Raw genomic sequence first — 21,579 nt, 5'->3', positions numbered from 1 at the left:
GGACACGAGCCGGAGCTGACAGGCCACAGATCCTTCATTCACTCACTCCCTCGCTGCCTGCCAGGGTTAATTCAAGTGTCAAAAGGAGCAGGGCTTACAGACATTAACTAGGTGAAAGCCATCTGTCCGCCGCAGCGGGGGCTGCTGGGGGGACGGTGACATGTGGACGGCGCGTCCATGGCCCTTTAAGAAACTCCATGTTTTCGCTACATGATGCGTCAACATAAAAAGCGGATGATGCTGTTATGTAAAAACACACTGGAGTGGAGCTGTAGTTTGCAGGAGCTCTGTGGATGCTTAGCACGGCTCGTTTCGTCTCTTTAAAGCGGGATTTCGCTTGAAAGTGTTCCAGTGTCGTGTTTTTCCGCGTCGCTCGGGAGCAGCGCAGTTCGGACTTAAGATAAAGGCTTCAACATGAGTCGTCCTCCGCTCCGTTTTCCTCCTTCACTTGCGGAAAGCGTACACCTGACGCATCACTCTGTCGCCCTGTGGAAGTGATCTTCCTCTATAAAAAAAGAGGTCCGAGCGGAGTTATTTCACTTTCAACTGCAGAGGTAAGTGTCAACAACTCTTATCTTTGCTCGTGCTAAACTGAAAGTGTCAAAGCAGGCAGGACAGGACCGAGCCGTGACACAACTCAGCTCCGGGTTTGGCTCCTAACGTGTCAGCTGTAGTTGCTTTCGTTTGGTGGCGAAACTTTTGGACATCTTTGTTTCTCTTGTGCAGGTGGCTCGATCGTTTCTTGCCGTGTAAACGCTGAACCTAGAAGAGCCTCGGGTTGGATTCAGCGCGTGCTCGCGGAAAATGTCACACGAGCTGCTGTGAGAGTCAAGTTTGAGGCTCGAGACTGCCGCGGAGCTTGTGTCTGTGGGGTTACAGTGAAGGACATGAAAGATGTGTTTCACTGCTCTAACCTTTGACCTGCTAGTACACAACAACAGACAGAGACGTTTGAAGCTCCTGTTGGTATTTTCCTGATAGTTTCTTTCGAACTTTTGGCCAGTTTTTATCAGCTACGACGCGTTTTGATATTCAATCACCTGTTCACGTCATAAGGTATGCCATAGGGCTATTAAACTTAGATTATTGATGTTTTTCTATGATAATAACCACATGTCATCGAGGTATGGACTTTATATTAACTCACCTATTTACTGAAGTTCTTGATGTAATGTTATTCAACGTTGCAAGCATTAACCACGAGATCTCTGAGAGAAATTACCTCCACTGTATTCATTTTAAAGTAGAAGTAATTTCAACCTCAAGTTGTGGAAAACCTATAGACTAATAAGCATAAACAGCTATTGACATTTTATACACCACATTTCATTATACAGGAATAACAAAACTATGAAAAATTAGCTCTTTTAGCTCTTTGAAAGCTATTGTTAACATGTAAGATAGCACAACATAAGTAGCCTCCATAACTTATGTTCTGTCTTTGTTATATTGTGAGGTCCACATTAAACCTCACACTGAAACTAAACTTAGCACAAAACATAAGAGACTTGTGTTTGGTTGCTTCTAGGCAACACATCTTGTACCATTGTAAAGCCTGTTTATTTCCCTTTTAAATGGTGCCACATTTGTAAGGAACATGCATATGTGGGATGAGCAGCAGAGCTGAGGATGTGGGTTGTGCCCATGAAAAATTAGCCAGATCTCCTCTGTCAATGCCAAACAGGTTATTCTGCCATTGACTCTTGTTTGGTGTTGATTGGTGGATTGGATCATTGAAGTCTGAAGATATATTGGCGACTTAACAACATTTAGCATATGGAAGAACCTTAAACAGCCACAACAGCTGGCCTCATGCTGGTCACCACCCTGGTCACACACTGCTGTGGGATGGCATCCCATTCTTCAACCAGCATTTCTCACAATTGGGGTTGAGGTCAGGACTGCTGGCAGGCCATTGCATCCTTTCTACTCTCTAATTCTGGAGGTAGTCTTGGATAAACCCCCCTCTGTAGGGTCGAGTGTTGTCATCTTGGAGGATAGAGTTCGTTCCCAGGCTGTGGAGATACGGGATTGCCACTGGGTGTCATGTTGACATTTGGCTGAGATTGCCTCCAATGATGACAAGATTCGTTTTTCCAGTTAGGGAGATGCCGCCCCACACCATCACACTGCCTCCACCAAAAAAGTTTCTCTGTTCATGCAGCAATTGGCGTAGCATTTTCCACATCTTCTATGTATTTTGACTCTACAATCCACCTGTCATAGGCAGAATCTGGACTCATGGCTGAACATGACAACCGGGTGAGGACATGGTCTTCTTGGGGTGTTGTTTTCTTGAGATGCCCACTTCTTGGCCAGTCTCTGACATCCTCAGTTATATGGAACGTGGCCTTCAGTTTGGAGATGGTACAAGGGCTCACTTCAAATAATGCTGCAAGTTGGTTTTGTGGAGCACTGGCTTGAAGTTGCCCTTTCTCAAATGCCAAAATGTCAGCACCTGGGGGTACCAGAAGCTCAAAACAGGTCAGTAGCAAAAGCAAAATAAGCTGTTTCGTGTTGGCAGAGAAAATTTGGCAAATTTTTCATGGGCACAACCCACATACTCAGCTCTGCTGCTCATCCCACATATGCATGTTCCTTACAAATGTGGCACCATTTAAGAGGGAATGAACAGGCTTTCAATAAGATTTATTGCCTAGAAGCATTTTTTACAACAAAGAAATAATCCACCAAACACAAATTTCCTTACATTTAAGGAGTTTGTATTTTTTTTTGCTGTAGTATTAAACAGTTATTGATAATGTTTGATATTTACTAGTTTCTTATCAAAGTTTAAATGTTTATAATCACAATATTTTCAAAAACTGAAGTATTGGCATTTTGGTGCCAAAAGTTGGCCAATTTTACCTTTAGTGTGACTGCTGTGAGTTACAGAGAAACAAATCCAACCAAAGTAGTGTGTTTATTTTTGACCCATAGGGGCTTCATCATTCCCACTTCTCCCCTGCTACACCACCCATGCCCAGTAGATATGAATTATTCAGTAATTAAGGAACAGGACAATAATAGAGTTCAAGTAATATACTCTATAGATGTCATAAAACATTCAATCAACATAATGACCGTTTATAATACAAGGAGGAGAAAGGGATTGACATTATTTTTCATCATAAGGACGACTCTTTTAAACATTTTGAGTAATGGACCTAAAGGGGGGAGTTGCAAAAGCCTTTCCACATAGACAATAATTACACTGCACAGAAGGAGACCAGATTTATCTATAAGTTACAGGAGGACCAGAACTGCATCTGTTATTTGTTATACATTAAAGAATAAACGTACTTCTCCATTCAAAGTAAAATGTAAATCTTTTTGAGATATTGGATGGTTTTCTTCAACTCCTTAGAACTTGAAGGGTGCTGCTGAGAACTATGGGTAATGATGTGAATTAACATAAATTATTGTTTTGCTTTGAGAGTCTTTAAAGATGCTTAGTTTAACTCAAACCAGACTGCAGAGACAAGCGCATATTTGTAGACGTTCAATTCTTTTTGACCTAACACAACTGAACACATACCCTGATGGATGACAAATTTTAATCAAAGCCAGTATTAAGAATCCACCAATGCTAGAAGTAAACTTCAACTCAAAGTTTAGTGATGGCTGTAACCTGATTTTCTTTTCCAACTAGGGCTGAGCAATAGTGGAAAAACTGACATTGCAATACTCTGTCCTTCCCTACTATTTTACATTTTTCAAGAAACTATAACAGTCTTTTTAAACATTTCAGTTAAGTTTTTTTTTTGTTTTGTTTTTAACTTCTAATTTAACTGGGGTTCACCATGTTGAGCAGCTGTGGCTCACAACCCCTGCATCCCACAGCTTTAAGGTAGACAGTCAACTCTAGTCTTTTAACACGCCATAAATGTGGCTGCAGCATTGACTTGCATTGGGACGAGGTGACGCTAATAGCAGGAATACACTCAATGCATTAATTTGAGATTGGGACATGTAATTGAGTGTCTGCCTCCAGTGTCATTCCAGTGTATCTGTGACAACATCAGTCATCTGGGACCTGAACATGCAGTATGTGGCAGAAGCATTGACTTGCATTGGGACAAGGTGATACTAATAGTGGGAATGCACTCAGTACATTAATTTGAGTTTGGTCCATGTAATTGAGCGTCTTCCTCCTTATTTCTGACTCAGACTCATTGTTTCTACCATCATGAAGGTAAATCAACCCAGCATCAAGTTTAAACAGAATGACCATGTCTGTCACAGGCAAATTTCAAGTCAGCCAAACAGCAAACCTGTCCAAAGTCAGACGCTGACATCCTGAGAAATGAGTGTCACCTGAGAAATGTTTTCAACCTGAGGAGAGAATCCACCTTATTAATGTGATCTTCAGGAAGCTTGTTGTACCTCATTTTTAATACCTAAAAAGGATCCTTTCTCTGTTTGCTGACCCTGATAGGTCAAAATGATACATACTGTGGAGTTGCTCCTATGCTGGAAATGCTCTTTTGCTTTAGCAGCTTTTGACTGTGACTGTGACATAATCTACAAGCTCCTGTTACCGGTTTTCATCTTTTCCTCAAAGAGAGACACTCCTGACTCAGCTGTATACTGCTGGAAAGCGGGGAGAAGGTTTTCTGTCGTACTTTTAGTGAACTTTCATACTTTAGTGCTGCAGTGATACTTTTGATTAAATGCATAGTTCCGTTTTTGTTCAGAGGAAGGTTGTATGAGGTCTTTATCAATGATAAATGAATTATGGACTGTAGATAACAATCAGCACAGTCTCTGTTTGAAGAAGCGTGCCAGAGTTCCTACAGGAAAGCTATGAATTACTGTGGAGGGAGTCCAGGCTAACATGTGCTTGTTGATTTTTTTTTTTTTTTTTTTTTTTTTTTTTTTTTAAAGTGGGGTTGTATTAGAGCTGAGTATTTCCCACAGTCTCACAATACACATTGATTTAAACATGTCCTACAGACAGAATTAACTTAAGCAGCTGTTCTTCACTGTAGAGAATAACAGCAAAGGAATACTTTTAACCATCCTGCGCTTTAAGCCAAGATGTACTAAAAACAATCAATTTAAGAAATTAATCAATGCAAATACTTACTAAGTACTTAGTATTTTATATTCAGCATTGAACAGGCCTCTCAGTTTTCTGTCGTGTCTTATTCTGGTTTCAATTTAATAAGCCCACTTGTATTAGCAAAAATGTTTTTTTTAGCTTTGCATCTACAAATAATGCAGACATTGCAGTTTCTATAATAAACTAATGAGTTGGCTTTAATCACAGTCCTTAAGAAGCTACATGAAACCTTTGTTATCAGCTATGCTGTACAGCAGGAGGTCTTCTAATCCCATTTACAAATTTAGGGAAACTTTGATTTTACAGCATCTTTCAGTGCTGAATGTGATGGCACACCTATGTCCAGTGTAGCAAGCCTAGCCGTTGATGCTAACTTCACCTTGTTTTTTGCACAGCTTGCATATTACATGACTCTTGTCCAGCTCCTCACTTTCTGGCCGTTCCAGAACATTCCCCTTGTTGTCTTTAAACCATTTCTGTGTAGCTTTCGCGGTGTGCTTTGGGTCATTGTCTAAATCTTCTCCCAAGCTGCAGTTCTCTTTCAGACTAAATAAGATTGTCTTCCAGGATTTTCTATATTTTGCCACATTCATTTAACTCTCTACCTTTACAAGCCTTCCAGGGCAAGCTGCTGAGAAGCATCCCCACAACATGATGCTGCCACCACCATGCTTCACTGTGGGGATGGTGAGTTTGTGGTGATGTGCGGTGTGCGGTGTCTGCTTAACCTAGCTTCTTGTCTGATGGCTAAAAGCACATTTTTGGTCTCATCAGACAAAGAAACTGTTTATTTTTTTTACTTGACCATGGAGTCTCCCACATGCCTTTTGGTGAACTCTAGTCAATATTTAAAATGAATTTCCTTGAACAGTAGTTTTCTCTTTCTCATTCTCCCATAAAGCTTTGACTGTTAAAGAACCTGGACAACAGTTGTTGTAGAGTCTCTCCCATCTTAGCTGCTGAAGCTTTTAACTCCTTTGGTGTCTTGGTGTCCTCTCTCAATAGTCTCCTTCTTGCACAGTCACTCAGTTTGCGAGGACAGCCTGATCTAGGCAGATTTACACATGTGCCATATTCCTTCCATTTAATGGTAATGGATTTAACTGAACTGCGGGGGATGTCAGTGCCTTGGACATTTTTTTGTATCCATCCCCTGAGTTGTACTTTTCAATGACCTTTTCTCCGAGTTGCCTGGACCATTCTTTTTTCTTCGTGGTGTAATGGTAGCCAGGAATACTGATTAACAAGTGACTGGACCTTCTAGACATAGGTGTCTTTTTACTACAATCACTGGAGTAGGGCTGGGCGATATGTTGGGTATACTCGATGTATCCCGGCTTTTGCCACCCACAATGTATAAAATGACTGTATCGGGAATATCCGAGTATAAATTATGTGGAAGTTTTGAGCCATCAGCGTGCATTTCTCGCTGGAGTTTCGCTTCTCCCATTGTCCCTGAACGCATCTCTCACACTAGCAAGCTCGCTCACTCTCCTCCACCAATCCAGAAAACTCCCCTGTACATGCGCATCAGCGGTTAGAAGCAAGGGAGAGGAAGGTAAACACAGCAGCGTGGCTAGTTAGCGGGGAGTTTCACAACATGTCGCTAAAGACATGAGCCCAGTGTTGTTGAAAAGACACTTAACCCAGAATACGAGATTTGCCTGGGTGCGAGCATTTTGCTGAAAACTCCTTGCCAGAGTCGTACAGGTCAGAGAGAAGACGGCCCAGCAACGGAAAAATGTGATCCACAATCTCCACAACAACGGAGACTTATCTCAGCCGTACAGTTCAAAACACCGACAATGAGTAGTTAAAATGTTCCCGCCTCCAGACAAGCTTTTTCCCCCCATGATCACACAGGACAGTTTATTGAATAAGATCTAAAGACGCTCCCATGTTGTGAACTTGTCAAAAACTGGTCTAGCATTCATCAGCACAGATAATGGACTAATATAATCACAGCTATGAGCCTGAATGGTGGACTAGACTGCAGGGTTTTGGCCATTTACTGCAAGCAGGATTGGTGAGTTTTGTGTAGGTTTGCTTCACCCTTAATGAGGAAAATAATCATTTTATAATCAGCAATAGTAAACATAACATAGTAAACATTTCAGGTATTTCCATACACTGTAAAATACCAAGTATTTCATGATTTATGTATTTTTGATTTATTAGTAAAAGATTGAATGAAGTCCTTTTCAAAATAAAACTGCTAAATTTGACTTTATATTGATTTTTACTTTCTGCAAACAATTTTATTAAAAATCCAATAGAACAGTCTATTTTAATCATCAAACTAGTGTCATTTGGGGGTGAATTAAACATTATAAGCTGCTGAGAGGCCATTTCAAAATATCGCGATATTTATATCATGTATCGGAATGTAGCAAAAATATATCGGGATATCAATTTTAGGCCATATCGCCCAGCCCTACACTGGAGGCACATTCACTGCACTCAGGTGATCGCCATTTCACCTTTGTTGAATGAGGTTAGTCACTTTAAATGGGGTGAAAATTGAGAAATGACTTATTTTACATCAGGGATTTTTATTTCATTGACATTACTCTTTAGAAACTGGTTTTCACTTTGACAGTAGAAAGGCTAATTTGTAATTTCTTTTGTCAAAAAAAGCCAAATTATATTGACCATGATTAGCTTCTAAAATAAATAAAATAATCCAAGAGGGTGCATGGTGCCACTTCAGAAGAAGGAAGGAACAATCATCCCTTTTTTTGACACATTTTCACACTTCCAAAGTTGATACAAGAGAAAACACATAGAAAAAAAATAATTTATTATTGCAAAAGTATCTGTGTAGAATATCCAGGCAGCATCTCCAATCAGTGATCTTACTGACTGCTGCTGTTCTTCACATACAACTCAACTTCAAAACAGACGAGTCATCCTTTAATTAAAGACTTATAATACATCTGCCACCACTGTCATTTGTAGAATATAAGCATGTTGACATCTTTTGCTTGTGCTCTGAGGGCTTTTTGAGAACCCTTTTATTTTCTTAAAATAGATAAAATGAGTGACTGTTAAGCTTCAGTTAATAATCATCAGATTCGTGTAAATAAAGATAGCTGGGACTTGAGCACCTTTATGGCTTCAAAACCATCTCTGAAAAGCTGAATATTCCATGCTGTAAAAGGCTGTTGAATAGGACAGCCTTTGGCATGACATCAGTGTGATAATGCATGACGTACAAGTTGCCCAGTGAGTTCTTCAGTATAATGGTGTTTGTAAAGCCTTTTGTGTACAGAGGAGCCCGACAATAGGGCTTCAGTTCTGGAGGTTGAGGTAGATTTGTGTCCAGTCTGTTCTCCACAGCAGATGCTGACGGGCCCGTCATGGCAGCATGTTGAACAGAGGTGCAGGGCCCACACGTGAGCCATAAAGCTGGATATCAATCCTGCACATAATCCCATTATGTCTGAAGAAGAGCCCTGTTGTGGCCTGTTGTGGACATAGAGGGGAAGAGGGAGGAGGGGGAGGAGGAGGAGGAGGAGGAGGGGGCCGTGCCTCCTGTCACCCAAAACACACTGTCCTCCTTACTTCTTACTCAGAGGCATGTGCTTAGAAGAAACAACAGCAGGAATCAGAGGATAATGTGGTAAAAGAAGTGGTCCATTTTAGTGGTAAAACTGGTATTTTATTAACATGGTTTAATGATACTTGCTACATTTACTTTTTCTCTGGATTCACTTGAAATTAAAAAGGTTATTTGTGATCTATTGTATTATATTTTTGTCTATTTTACCCTGATTGATGAAGCTTTAAGCAGTGCAATCATTTCTTACTTCATTTCTTCATGTCATTATTATTGATATTATTTTTTTTGGGGGGGGGGGGGGGGGTTAAAATTTCCTAATGTCTATTGTTTTGGTTCTTGTTACAGGAAAAGCGAGGAGTAATTTATGGTGATGACGGTAAAAATCTTTTCACATACTTATCAATCTACACTCAGTACCCAATCATGACAAAGTTAAGCAGATTTTTATAATTTTTTTTGCAAATTTATGAAGAATTAAAAACTGAAATATCACATTGGCATAAGTATTTTAACCCCTTGCAAAAATACCTGACATGTAGCTCAGCTTCCTCCCATTTCTGTGGATCTTTGCTGAGATCTTTGTACACCTTGATTGGAGTCCACCTGTGCTAAATTGATTGGACATGATTTAGAAAGTCACATCGTCACAGCTGACGATGCATATCAGAGCAAGAACCAAGGTCAAAGGAACTGCATGCAGAGTTCAGAGACAGGATTGCTGCAAAGCACAGATCTGGGCAAGGCTACAAAAAAACTTTCTGCTGCACTGAAGGTCCCAAAGAGCACAGTGAGTGATTCTCAAATGGAAGAAGTTTGGCACAGCCAGGACTCTTCCAAGAGCTGGTCATGTGGCCAAATCGAGCCATCAAGGTAGAAGGGCATAAAAAGAGAGGTTTGCAAATTCCAAGTTGGCTTTCAGGTGTATTACACTGAAGAGAGGCTCTCATCACTCTGCCATAAAGCCTAGATCAGGGGAGGGCTGCAGAGATGGTAATAGAGAGGTGAACTTTTCCAAATTATGTCCAACTGGTTTAATTTACCCAAGGTGAACTCCAGTCAAGGTGTCAAAACATCTCAGCAAAGATTAAGGGAAATGGAGGGATATCAAGCATGGGTTCACATTTGCCACACCTAGACCACCAGGTGACTCAGGATCTCCTGCTCAAAACTTTCAAATTAAGTTTCTCTGCTCTCTCTTTCAGCTCGCTGACTCTCAGTCAGTATAAGTTCTTCTTCAGTGTACTCTGGTTCCTACAAATATCTGGTATCCACAGTAAACTGAACATCGTCTTCACTTGAGTCAAAATCTCTCATATTGTCTTTGTTTTAGCTTGCAGTGGTGTTATTATCGCGGTAGAAGCCTGCAGATTCACACAGCTGATCAGAGGATATCAGTATGCGGCGGAAGGAGACAAAATAGTGAAAGCTGCATCTTAAATTAGTGCCAAACACAGAGGGGTTTTTTGGGAGAAATGAATCATTTTGCACGTTTTCGACACAGTGTACAGGTGAGCCAATATATTTTCTTGGCCTTATATAAAACTTGTTAAACTACGCAGATAAAATGAGCCCATCTACAGCCATTATGCCACAGATCTCTTTGAGCTTGTAATAACCACAGGATCAGCTTTCACAGAAATCACTGGAGGCTAATGCCACTACTATAGCCATGTACCTCATGCGACCCAAATTCAAAAATCCTGAAATATCCCTTTGTTTTATTTTTTCATTTTTAAAGATTTATTTTTGGGCATTTTAATGTTTTTATTAGAGGAAGGACAGTGGATAGACTCGGAACAGGGAAGAGAGTGGGGAGAGACATGCGGTAAAGGGCCACAGGCAAGATTCGAACCCAGGCCGCCCGCATACATGGTGCGCGCATTAAACCACTTGACCATCTGCGCGCCCCAAATATCACTTTAATGTGATATAAATTTGCTACAATTTCTACAATTCTTTATTCACTTCGCCATGATGGGGTACTGAGTGTAGATTAAAGAGAATTAAAGTGGATTTTTTATGTTGCCTCAGGCTGCTACAAAACAAAATTGAAAAAGTGAAGGGGTCTGAATAAATTCTGAATGCACTGTATGAAAGATAAAATACACATTAAAATATTCACAGTAGATTGGTACACTTACAAAACAAGAATGGCAGCATTCTTTAATGTAAATGCTTGTAATTTTACCACTTTTGCTAACCTTGTAAAGCAAATGGATTGGCCAGATTCCATGGCTGTCATTCTTGCAAAGCTTTAAGATGAAAACTTTCAGGCAGAGAACAACCGGAGCAGCTGGACTTTATTTATAAATACCATATATATGAAAGCTTAATGAAAAGGTTAAAAGTGATGAAATATGTACCAGGTGTCTTTGAATACACAACGTGAAAGCTTTCTCATATTAACAGAGAGAATAGATTCATATGGCAATAAATAATAAAATAATCTTATTATAACAGCTCATCAAGCAGAATAAAAGCACACAAACATTTATAGGAGAATATTTTCTCAAAGTGACAGCAGCATCCCGCCCAGCATGCCTGACTGTATTGTTGGTGTTGCTCTGGAAAAGTACACTGACACGTCCCTTTTTCCCAAAACATTCATCATCGTCACCGCTGTGTCCCACAGGGAGGTTGATGTTAAATATTATCTAACAGGAACTCAGACGGCTCACTGGGCTGGATTGTTTAGATAGCTGTTCTGGTCAGGCTACCTTTACTTTTGAACTTATTACTGTGATTTTATCATTTCTCAGCCATGCTAAGTTCCTTTTGACATGAGGTTGATAGGCTAAAATGCAGAGGATAATTCTGGTTTATTACTTGTAGCTTCTTTTTACAGTTATGGCCATTGTTTGGTTTAGTTAGATTTGAACAAGATCTTCTCTGAGATTGAGGCTGGATTAACCTGCTGAAGGGCCCAGAGGCAAAACAAACCACTGGGGCCCCCCATTCCTCTGATATTCATGGATTATGCAACATAGAAGCAGAAAGCAGAAATAGCAGCTCTTAGGCAACAGACAAGTTGGCATATCTTGTTGGAGAATGTTAGGGTTTTACGCATTCGAGGGGTAGAAAAACCCCAAGCACTTCACCTCGACATGTTTTTATTTAGAGCTGATTGTATCTTAAAATGTACTTTCTTATCTTCCAATGTAGTGCCTTACATTTGGCCCTTGAATGAATGTCTTAAAGCAAGATTTGCACATACTTTCAACATGAAATGCAGCAGGATCCACAGCAAGGCTCTCACATGGCATTTACAACATGAGTCCTGCATCTTTTTAACCCAGTCTTCATTAAATGTACCCAAACATCTAAACCCCAGAGCATTAAGACTTAACCCAAACCCCAAAGAGGGCTACAGCCCAGATATATTTGTTAATTCAAGGTAATCCAGCCTTAGTAGGGCGCTGTGATTATGGCAGCATTGCTCAGAAGAGGTCCAGCAGGGTAACAGTTGTACAACATAAACACCCTGGGAAGGCAGTTTTATTTGAAGAGAAAATTAAAGCAAACAATGAAATAATGACCCAAACTGTGAACCTGCATCACAAGCCATTTTCACACATGCACTCTGGAAAAAAATGGAGTAAATCTCAAGCAGGCTGCTCTTTAAATTGTCCTGAGTCGGCTGTCCACATGTTCCTCACAGTGGGAGACTATTCCTGCCAGACGGGAGTGGTTGAGGACGCTGTACAACATAATAACAATAATAATAAAAGAGCAGAGACGCTTGTACTGGTGAAGAGGAAACATGATAAAGAAGATTTATTATATAAATAAAACTCCAATGAGTCTTTCTTATCAAAGGATATAAATGTCAAAGCTTCAGCCCACTTATTTGTGGTTAATTTCCTTAATTATTTCCTTCTGCAGTTGCACGTTGACTCATCTGGACTTTACATGGACATTTAACAAGGGGGGCTGGCAGGAAAAATTTCAGATAAAATTGAAGTGAAAAACAATATTCATGCATGCAGCACACCTCAGAAATATCTGGTACATTTTCAGGAGTTTTACTTTTGTGTGAATAGGATTTAAGTCGTGCATGAATACAAATTTTGGCAATTAGGTTCTTTCAGTTTCGAGTTGTGGAACTTTTTTATGGATTTGACTTTGTTAAATTTAAGCTGTGTTTTGTCAACATTTAAGTGTAACTTTGAAAAACATAAAATCATCCCATCTGTTAGATACACTGTGTGGACAAAAGTATTCGGATGCCTGATCAATACACCAAAAAGGACTAGCTATGACATTGTCTTCAAATTTGGCGTTGGCCCCCCTTTTAGCTAACTCTTCTTGGAAGGCTTTCCGCAAGATAATGGAGTGTTTATTTGGGAATTAGTGCCCATTCATTCTGTAGAGCATTTATGAGGTCAGGCACTGATGTTGGACAAGAAGGCCTGGCTCGCATTCCCTGTTCCAGTCAGTGTTAATTTCATTGACTAAAACTATGACTAAAAATTTTCATCAACAGCCTTTTTTCAATGACAAAAACTAGACTAAGACTAACAAAAATAGATCTGTGATGACTAAAACTGACCAAAACTAAGTTAAGTTTTCATAAAGATGACTAAAACTAGACTAAAATGTAATGTAGTTTTCGTTGGACATTCAGAATCCATGATATTTCTCCACTGTAGGTAAATCTATCGAAAAATAATCTCTTCTGCCTCCCAGCTGTAGAAAGCAGGGACCCCAGGTTTGGCAGGGTGCATAGAACACACAGTCATGATTTGGTACCAGATTTAGACAAGAAAATAAATGCTTGGACTAAAAGTCAAGACTAAAATGTAAGGACTTTTTATGGACTAAAACTAGACTTAAATATTTTTGAGTTTTTGTCAACTAAAATTAGACAAAACTAGAAAGGATAGAAATGGCTAAAATGTGACTAAAACCAAAATGCATTTCATTTAAAGACTAAAACAAAGACTAAAATTAAAACTAGCTGCCAAAATTAACACTGATTCCAGTTCATCCCAAGGATGCTCTGCAGGGTTGAGGTCAGTCAGTTTCTCTCACACCAAACTAATCAAACTTTGCTTTCATAGTTTTATTTTGTGCACTGGGACATAGTGGTGTTAGAATAGAAAAGGGCAATCCCTAAACTGTTACCACAAGGTTGGAAGCATAGCATTGTCCAAAATGTCTTTTTATGTTGAAGCATTAAGGTTGCCCTTGGACCTTGTGACGTGAGGCATGCATGGGGCTAATCAGCCATGGAAACCCATTCGTGAAGCAGAGCACTGGTGACTCTATGCACCATGCACCTTAGCAGTCGTTGATTCTGTTCTGTGATTTTGCTGTTGTTCCTAAATGCTTCCACTTTCTGATAATACTACTTACAGTGGACTGTTAAATATCCAGCAGGGACAAAATTTCACATTGTAAAGGTGGCATCCCTCACAGTACCACGCTTGAAGTCACTGAGCTCTTCCGAACAACCCGTTTTGTATCACAAATGTTTGCAAATGGAGACTACATGGCTAGTTGCTTGATTTTATACATGTGTGTGTACAGATCTGACTGAAACACCTGAATTCTGTAATTTACAGGTGTGGCCAAATACTTTTGTTCATGTTACATATGATGCCCAAAATTATTCATGTCTGGCCTGTGGCTCCTTCGCCACATGTCCACTGTCCTCCACTGTGAGAAATGATAATCTCTTTAAAAAGAAGTACTTTGAAAGTTGAGGCAAGGTACAGCAGCTTTAATTGTATAGCACATTTCAGTCAGTCGGTTGTTGCAATACCAAATTTTTATACATGGATAAAACACTAATAAACTTAAAACAACATTGATGCTTGTTTCAAAACAACAAAAATAACAGTAATACCAAAAATCACAAAATTCCTTGTTTTGGGTTTCTAAAAATTTGAAATGCCTGCTCACTATCTTAATTTCACAAACACATTTGCAGTCAGAGGGTGATCTATACCCAGTGTTTCCCGCAGACAATCCATTGTTTAAAGTGGCTGCTGACTTGTTGGCCTGGGGGAGTCTTAGGTAAAACAGGCAGTTAAGCCCATGTCTTTACAAATAAAGCATAAAGTGCTGCTTATAATCACTGATCCAGTTTAGAGTTTGAGGGAAATGGTGACTTAACAGCATCATTCAGTGCTGGTTGGGATGACACAGTGAGCCTAGCTATTGTTGCTAACTGCTATTTAGCCTGGTGTCTAATGTCGATGAAGGTTGGTGTTGCTGCAGTGTTTTACCTTGTTTACTGCATAGCTTGCAGGACCCATGTCCAACTCCTAACTTTCTGGTGTTTGAAGAAACCACAAAAAATCCAATGTCTTTGCCTTTAGTCTTTTTGGCAGATAAACACTACGATCATCGATATCGATACATTGATGACAGCAAGGTGCACATGATGATATATTGCTGTACCAATTTTTGAGCCCAGCTCTAATATAATGAAAAACAGCTTATTTTTGCACATGAATTTGGATATTTTGTGTATTTCCTTACCCATAAAATTAGAAATAACCCAACCTAGTCCTAGGGTTAAACAGGAAATCTGATGGTCTGTTCAGAATCTGCACTCCGTGTAATGAGTCATTATAATAACCTGGTTTCTCCTCCCATATATCTCCACCACTGTAATAGAGGGGCACAGCTGTACTCCTGTTGGTATGTCCCACAGAAGAGAGGGGCTGGAGGTTTGCATTTAAAGAGAAAAATACAAAAAAAGTCTGTTTCGAGCTGGTTTGTACAGGGTCGAAAACCTTCTCTGATGCTTGAGTCATAATAGCTTTAACTAAACACTGCACAGGTGTTTCATTTAGAGTACAGAGAACTGTGCTAGGCACCTTTGAGGTGTTTTCAGATTGCATCAATATTGGCAACTGAGGTGGACAAGCTTTTATCAATTTTATTTACTGATCTTGTTGTGTACACGCTTAAAGAAGAAGAAGAATCTCATCCTGCTTCCTCTGAAGTGTCCAAGGAATTACTGACTTTGAGTCTTTTTAAAACATAATAGGTCCTTTGCTCTGTCTGATGTAAATCACTTCAACCTCGACAAGGATGTAATGGTAGCAGGCATTTTAAATGCAGAAATGATTGGCTGTATTCCTGATGGTTTTGTTTGTTTGTTTGTGTTGGCCATATTGAAGCATCAGTATTAAATTTAGACTGTTTCATAGTCCCTTTAAGACTCCTCTTTTCTAATGCTTATCAGTTTTGCAGTTGGATCTTAATCTTGTTTAGTTGTTTGAGTTTTTCCCCGGTTTGAATCTTGAGTGTCTCTGGATAAGTAAAGCTCTGCTGAAGGCTGCACTCCTCTAAAACCCATTAGGCAGGCCTTCTCTCTCTCCCTCTCCATTTCTCTCTCTCTCTCTGTCTCTTTCCCTGACTCACCCTGGCACCATGCCAGAGACACAGCTGTGAAAATTACAGGTCTGTTTCATGGAAACATAGAAGAAGAAGAGGAGGCGGGGTTGGAGGAAGAAGCAGAGAGCAGTGGCCCCGGCGTCAGCTGTCGGCCGGCTCACAGCTGCAGTGGATGTGGAGCTTTCAGAGCCGGGGTCTTGCTCTGTTCTCACACACACTGGGATTGTTTACATGATGTGTGAGTGTGTGTTTTTGTGTGTGAGAGTGTGGGTTTGTGGGTAGGGACGACATTAAACCTTGTTTGTCTGAGTCAGGGCAGAACAGAAGCCCTGACTGTGTGAGTGACAAACGTCAGGCTCCTTCACTGAAAAGCACATGGCACCAAGCGTCCTTCAGCCTGGCAGATGCTAAAAGCATGACTGAGGCCCTGGCAGGTGGGCAGACGGGCACCCCCCCCCACCCTCCTCGCTCCCTTCTTCTTCTCAGCTGGGTAGAAAAGCGAGCAACAGGCCTCCTCTGTCAGAGCGTCATTGTTCTTGATGATGATGGCAATCTCTCTCTGTCTCCGTTCTCTGTACTATCTCAATCCATCACACTCTCGTCTTTTTACCTCCCCCCTCTTTTCCCTTCAGTCGCTGTCTCTCTCACTTTCTCCTAATTCCTCTTCTTCATCGCTCTCTCAGAAGGTTGGTGTCAAACGTCTGTATCCCTGAGGAGCTGTCAGGCAAAGAAAAGCCCGACTGAGGATGTAAAAAATGGCCCCACTGATTTCTACTTAGTTTGACTTTTTCCCTTTCAGTGAAAGCTGAAGTGCGAGATTCCGTCTTCCTCTTCCCTCACTCTTCTCTTCGATCTTTTTAAATTCAGTCTTCATTGCTCTCTCTCTCTCCATCTAACTCCTTTCTCTTTATTTTTCTGAGTTTCCCTCTCTCTCCTGGCTCTCTTTGCCAGTCAAGCTGTCTGGCATGTTGCCCCGTCTCTTTGAAGAGGAACAGTAGCAGCAGATAATTACACTTCCTGTCCTGTATCTGCTCTTTGGTGCTTCACTGTCATCTCTACATCTTCAGGCTGAGAAAAAACAACTCACTACCTGTTTTGTTGTGTAACAGCAAACACATGCTTTTAAACTTAATTTTCTGTTTTCATGAGTTGGCAAAGTTGTGTCTTTATTCTGTGTACATGAACGCACAAGTTTGTTAGTTCTGCTGAGGTCCACCCCATCAGTGCTAGTAGTCTCACAGTTAGTGAAATGGGTATCCTCTGAGTACATTGAATGTGTCTCAAGGGATTGTAGTAAAAAGACACCTGTGTCTTGAAGGTCTAGTCACTGGTTAATAGGTATTCCTGGCTACCATTACACCATGAAGACAAAAGAACACTTCAAGCAAATCCTACCTAACTCTTCCTTTTCAAGAAGCATTCCCACTGTGAAGCATGGTGGCAGCATCATGCTGTGGGGATGCTTCTTGTAAAGGTAGAGGGTAAAAATATCAGAACATCCTGGAGGACAATCTTTTTCAGTCTGCAAGAGAACTACAGCTTATGAGAAGATTTATTTTCCATCAAGACCATGAATTGAAGCTTACAGCAAAAGCTACACAGAAATGGTTTAAAGACAACAAGGTGAATGTCCTGGAGTAGCCGAGTGAAAGCCCAGACCTTAATCCAATAGAGAATACGTGGCTGGACTTAAAGATGTAACCTGACAGAGCTTGAGCAGTTTAGCAAAGAACAATGGTGTCAAATTGCAGTGTCCTGTCCTGTCCTGTGTCCTTTTACAGTGATTTTCTAATAAAAGACTATTTCGTAGTTTACTTCTTGTTATGCATGTTTTTCTCTACAAAGATTATCCTCTCTGCTTTGTTGCTTCTCATTCAGGACTGGAGAAATAGCCTGTTCTGCAGCACAGTTGGCGAGTTTATCACTCAGCTGTGTGTAAAGCTACACTTGTGCACTTTAAGCAATCCTTGTACTGTGATCTAATAAGGTAACGATGCAGAAAAGTGGATCAGACTTGTTTAAATCTTTTGCTAACAGCCTCTGATAAAAACGTCTTGGTTTAACACCTTTCTCAGCTGCTGTCTGTGCATAGAAGACATTTCAGGGCTTTTACCGAGAGGATCACATCAGCAGCTGATGAATTTAATGCTCTTACTTGTGTGATTAAGTTTTCAAACTGCTGTGCAGTTAAAGTTGCAGGAAGATCATAGTCCACAGTATATGTGGCAAATGTGTTTTTGTTCCAAGGCTTTTGCATAATATTAAACATATCCTATTATTCCAATGGATTGAGACGTCCTGGTGCAGTCTTTTTGCTTCATTCCTTAATGAACCTGCACAAGCAGGAAATGGGAATATGGCTCAATTGCCCCACTATTTTTCCGCAAATTTCAACCACATCCAAGAAGCAGCGTGCTGCAAACTCAGCTTATCTGGACAGACAGCTGGAGGGTGTGTGGGCATTAACTTGCCAGATCTCTGTCTCTTACTGCTTTTGTCATATTTTAACATTTTCTCTCACAACAGCATACACAGATGTGTCTATTTTTCACATTTGACACACATCAGTAACTTTCATTGGCCCAAGTCATGTTTTTGTCAATGGACTGTTGAACACTCACAAGGCCATCAACTGCATTGATGCAGATGTTCCACTGATGCATTGGTGCATCACTCAGTTTCAGCCCTTTTTTAAATGTTCTTTTGCTTTCTTCTGTGAGGGAGTTATCACTCAATTAAACCAGACACGAGCATGTTTCTACCAGTCATGCATGACACAAATACTTCTCATACAATCACTCTCTGTATAACACTGTTGTTAACATAACACACTGCTCACACAGTCGTGTGACAGCGACAAATTTCTGAAATGTTCGAAGGGATAATTCCTCCTGGATTATATGCTCTATTCTGATTACATACTGTGTCAATAATCGCAAAACCAGGATCAAAAAATATCATAAAGACACTCAACCCCAAGTATGATTTGCCTGGGTGCAAATTTTTTTGCTACTAGAGTCAGTAAGAGAAAAGGTGGCCCAGCAGTTGACAAATGTGACCCACTTCTCCACAGCTAAGTATCTGTGGTCAAGAAGAATAGCAGATTACATTGACAACTGGGAGTTAAAGAGTATGAGCTTCCAAATAAGCGTGTATCCCAATAAAAACACGGAGAGCTCCCTGCACAAGGTCTGAAAGATACTCTCATGTCATGGAACTTCTTAGAAACTGGTCCAGTGGTCATCGGCACAAATAACAGGACTAATGTCATCAAAGCTGAAAGCCTGAATGGCGGACTAGACAGCAGTATTAAGGCCTTTGGCTGCATCTTGTGATTGCTGAGTTTTTGTGCAGGTTTGTGTCACTCGCAATGAGAAAAAATACGACAATTTTTATAATCAATGATAGCAAACATAACAGTGAGAACATTTTATAACTTAAAATTCAAAATAAAAGACTATAGAAGAAGTAGAAGGGTCTACCATCATACTCGTGTTATTTCAAAGGCTGATGAGAATATATCCTAAAAATATTGCAATGTTAATTAGAGGCTATATAAGCCAGCTCTAGCTAGAAGCTTTGAGAAATTGTCCTTTGCTACTTGGTGCTATGTTAAAGAGATAGATATTATCAGTGCACCAAAAGAGAAAACTATATAAGTTTAAACTCCTCCTCTATTTTGGAGGTAGGGCACTATTTTTATACTCTGCTCTTAACCTTTAATTTACTATTGTCCTGTAAACATGCTGAACTCCCAGCCTGCCCTGCTCTCCCTCATTTCCACCCACATGTCCCCAAACACACCTGAGAAAGCTCTGACCCCACTGAGTTCATTTTTTTTAGTTTACAGAGCGCTGACGCTCTGTCAGCTCAGACGCAGCCTCGCTGTAGCAGATTCTGAGCTTTGACTTTTCAGGCAGGGCCGAGCGGAGAGAGGGATCAATAAAGTATTACAGTGAGTATTACGGTGTTATTTCACTCTGCCTGATGCTATCTATCTCCACCTACCCAATGAAAAATATATCATCCTCAGTAAATATCTCCTCAGGTAGGAGTTTCCGGGGCAAGATCTTGTCAACTAGAGGTACGATGTAGATCTCCTTAGAGATATCTGAGGTTAAACGGTCTGGGGCACAGAGTAGACAACTCTTTAGAGGCTTTAAAGTCATATTTTTCTTATCTCGCTCATGTACAGAAAGATGTTTGGTTTACTGACAAGATAGGCTGTGTCACTGCTCACTATGATCACTGAATAGAGTTCATCCTTAAACACTTTTCATTGTCCTTTCATAATATTTAACCATTTCACTGAGCAAATAAGCCGCAGAAATACCCTAATTATTATTTAAAAAAATATTGAGACTGCATTTTAAAATATCGATACAGTATTGCGCAGAGAAATATCACAATATATCAGTGTATCAATATTTTCTCTCATCCCTAATGTTGACTTTTGAACCAGTGACACGACTCTAAAGTAATGCTAATGATGATGCTTTTCTGCTAGATGTGTTAATGAGCAATATTTTACAAGCTAAATCTCTAAAAGAACACCTAAACTATGTATGTAATTCCACCACTAGGGGGCTCACAGTCATAACAATAACAAAAGAATAGAACGAGCTGCAGGCATGCAATCATTCTGGGACCCATTTGCTTTGTTTACAAGAAAGGCCACTTTTAACTGCTTTTCTCCCTCATTTTATGAAATTCTAACCTGACATGCCAGATAGACTGTTTCATATCTCGATTGCATGGATATTGCACATTCATCTGTAAAAGCTCCCATAGAAAGTGTTTAGAAAGGGCAGGACTTTGTAAAAAATTCTAGGAAGGTAATAGGAAGAATGTTCTGGTTGTCATATTCAATCAGAGCAATAAAACATGCCACACATGTGCAGCTCTGCAACAGACCTACCGGTAAATGCTACCATAGTTGGGAACTATGGATTACGATGCGGCTGAAATGCCGTGGCAGCTCGGAAGATGAGCAAAAACATCATCTCCACCAAGAGAAGCTTACAGTGTGGCTCTTTGATCTTGTTTTAATAAGTAAATGTGGTCCAGTTTTGATTAAACTGCCACTATACCAGTGCTACAGCTGAGCTAACTGCTCCGCCACTTCCCATTGTTCATACAGACCCACACTACACCCCCTGCCCCTCTTCCCCTCCCCTCTAACTCTTGCAAACTCATGCCGAAGCAGGTCAGCAGAAGGGAGGAAACATCTCTTTCACCATGAAAAGCTTCAGTGTTGTAACAGAAGTTATTGTCAGCCCCACCCATAACCACCACATCCTGACAGAAGGCTGTTTGCTCTCTGTCGCTCACATTGAGATGAAAAGATCAGACAAGACTCAGGTGGACACATCACAAGAACCAAACCGTCCCCACTGTGGAGCATGGGGGTGGCAGCATCATGCTGTGGGGATGCTCCTCGGCAGTCGGGTAAAATTAATGCATCAAAATCCTGGAGAACAATCCTATTCAGTCTGCAAGAGAGCTACAGCTTGGGAGAAAGTTTATTTTCCAGCACGATTATGACCTGAGACATACAGCAAAAGCTACACAGAAATGGTTTTAAGACAACAAGGTGAATGTT

The 21,579-nt window shown here is 40.4% G+C and overlaps 1 protein-coding gene across 2 annotated transcripts in view; it reads left to right on the top strand.

The window, feature by feature from the left end:
* The first annotated feature begins 255 nt into the window (after positions 1-255).
* bahd1 (bromo adjacent homology domain containing 1) overlaps positions 256-21,579 on the top strand; it is a 60,162-nt gene continuing 38,838 nt past the window's right edge. For both annotated transcript variants that reach the window (XM_041812271.1, XM_041812272.1), the window contains exon 1: positions 256-554. The gene's annotated coding sequence lies outside the window, so the exon portion shown is untranslated. The remainder of the gene's footprint in view (positions 555-21,579) is intronic.

The sequence above is a fragment of the Cheilinus undulatus genome, linkage group 18 (assembly GCF_018320785.1).
Source record: "Cheilinus undulatus linkage group 18, ASM1832078v1, whole genome shotgun sequence".
Classification (NCBI taxonomy): domain Eukaryota; kingdom Metazoa; phylum Chordata; class Actinopteri; order Labriformes; family Labridae; genus Cheilinus; species Cheilinus undulatus.
The sequence above is the reverse complement of the archived record's forward strand: the minus strand, read 5'-3'. Positions and strand labels throughout refer to the sequence as shown.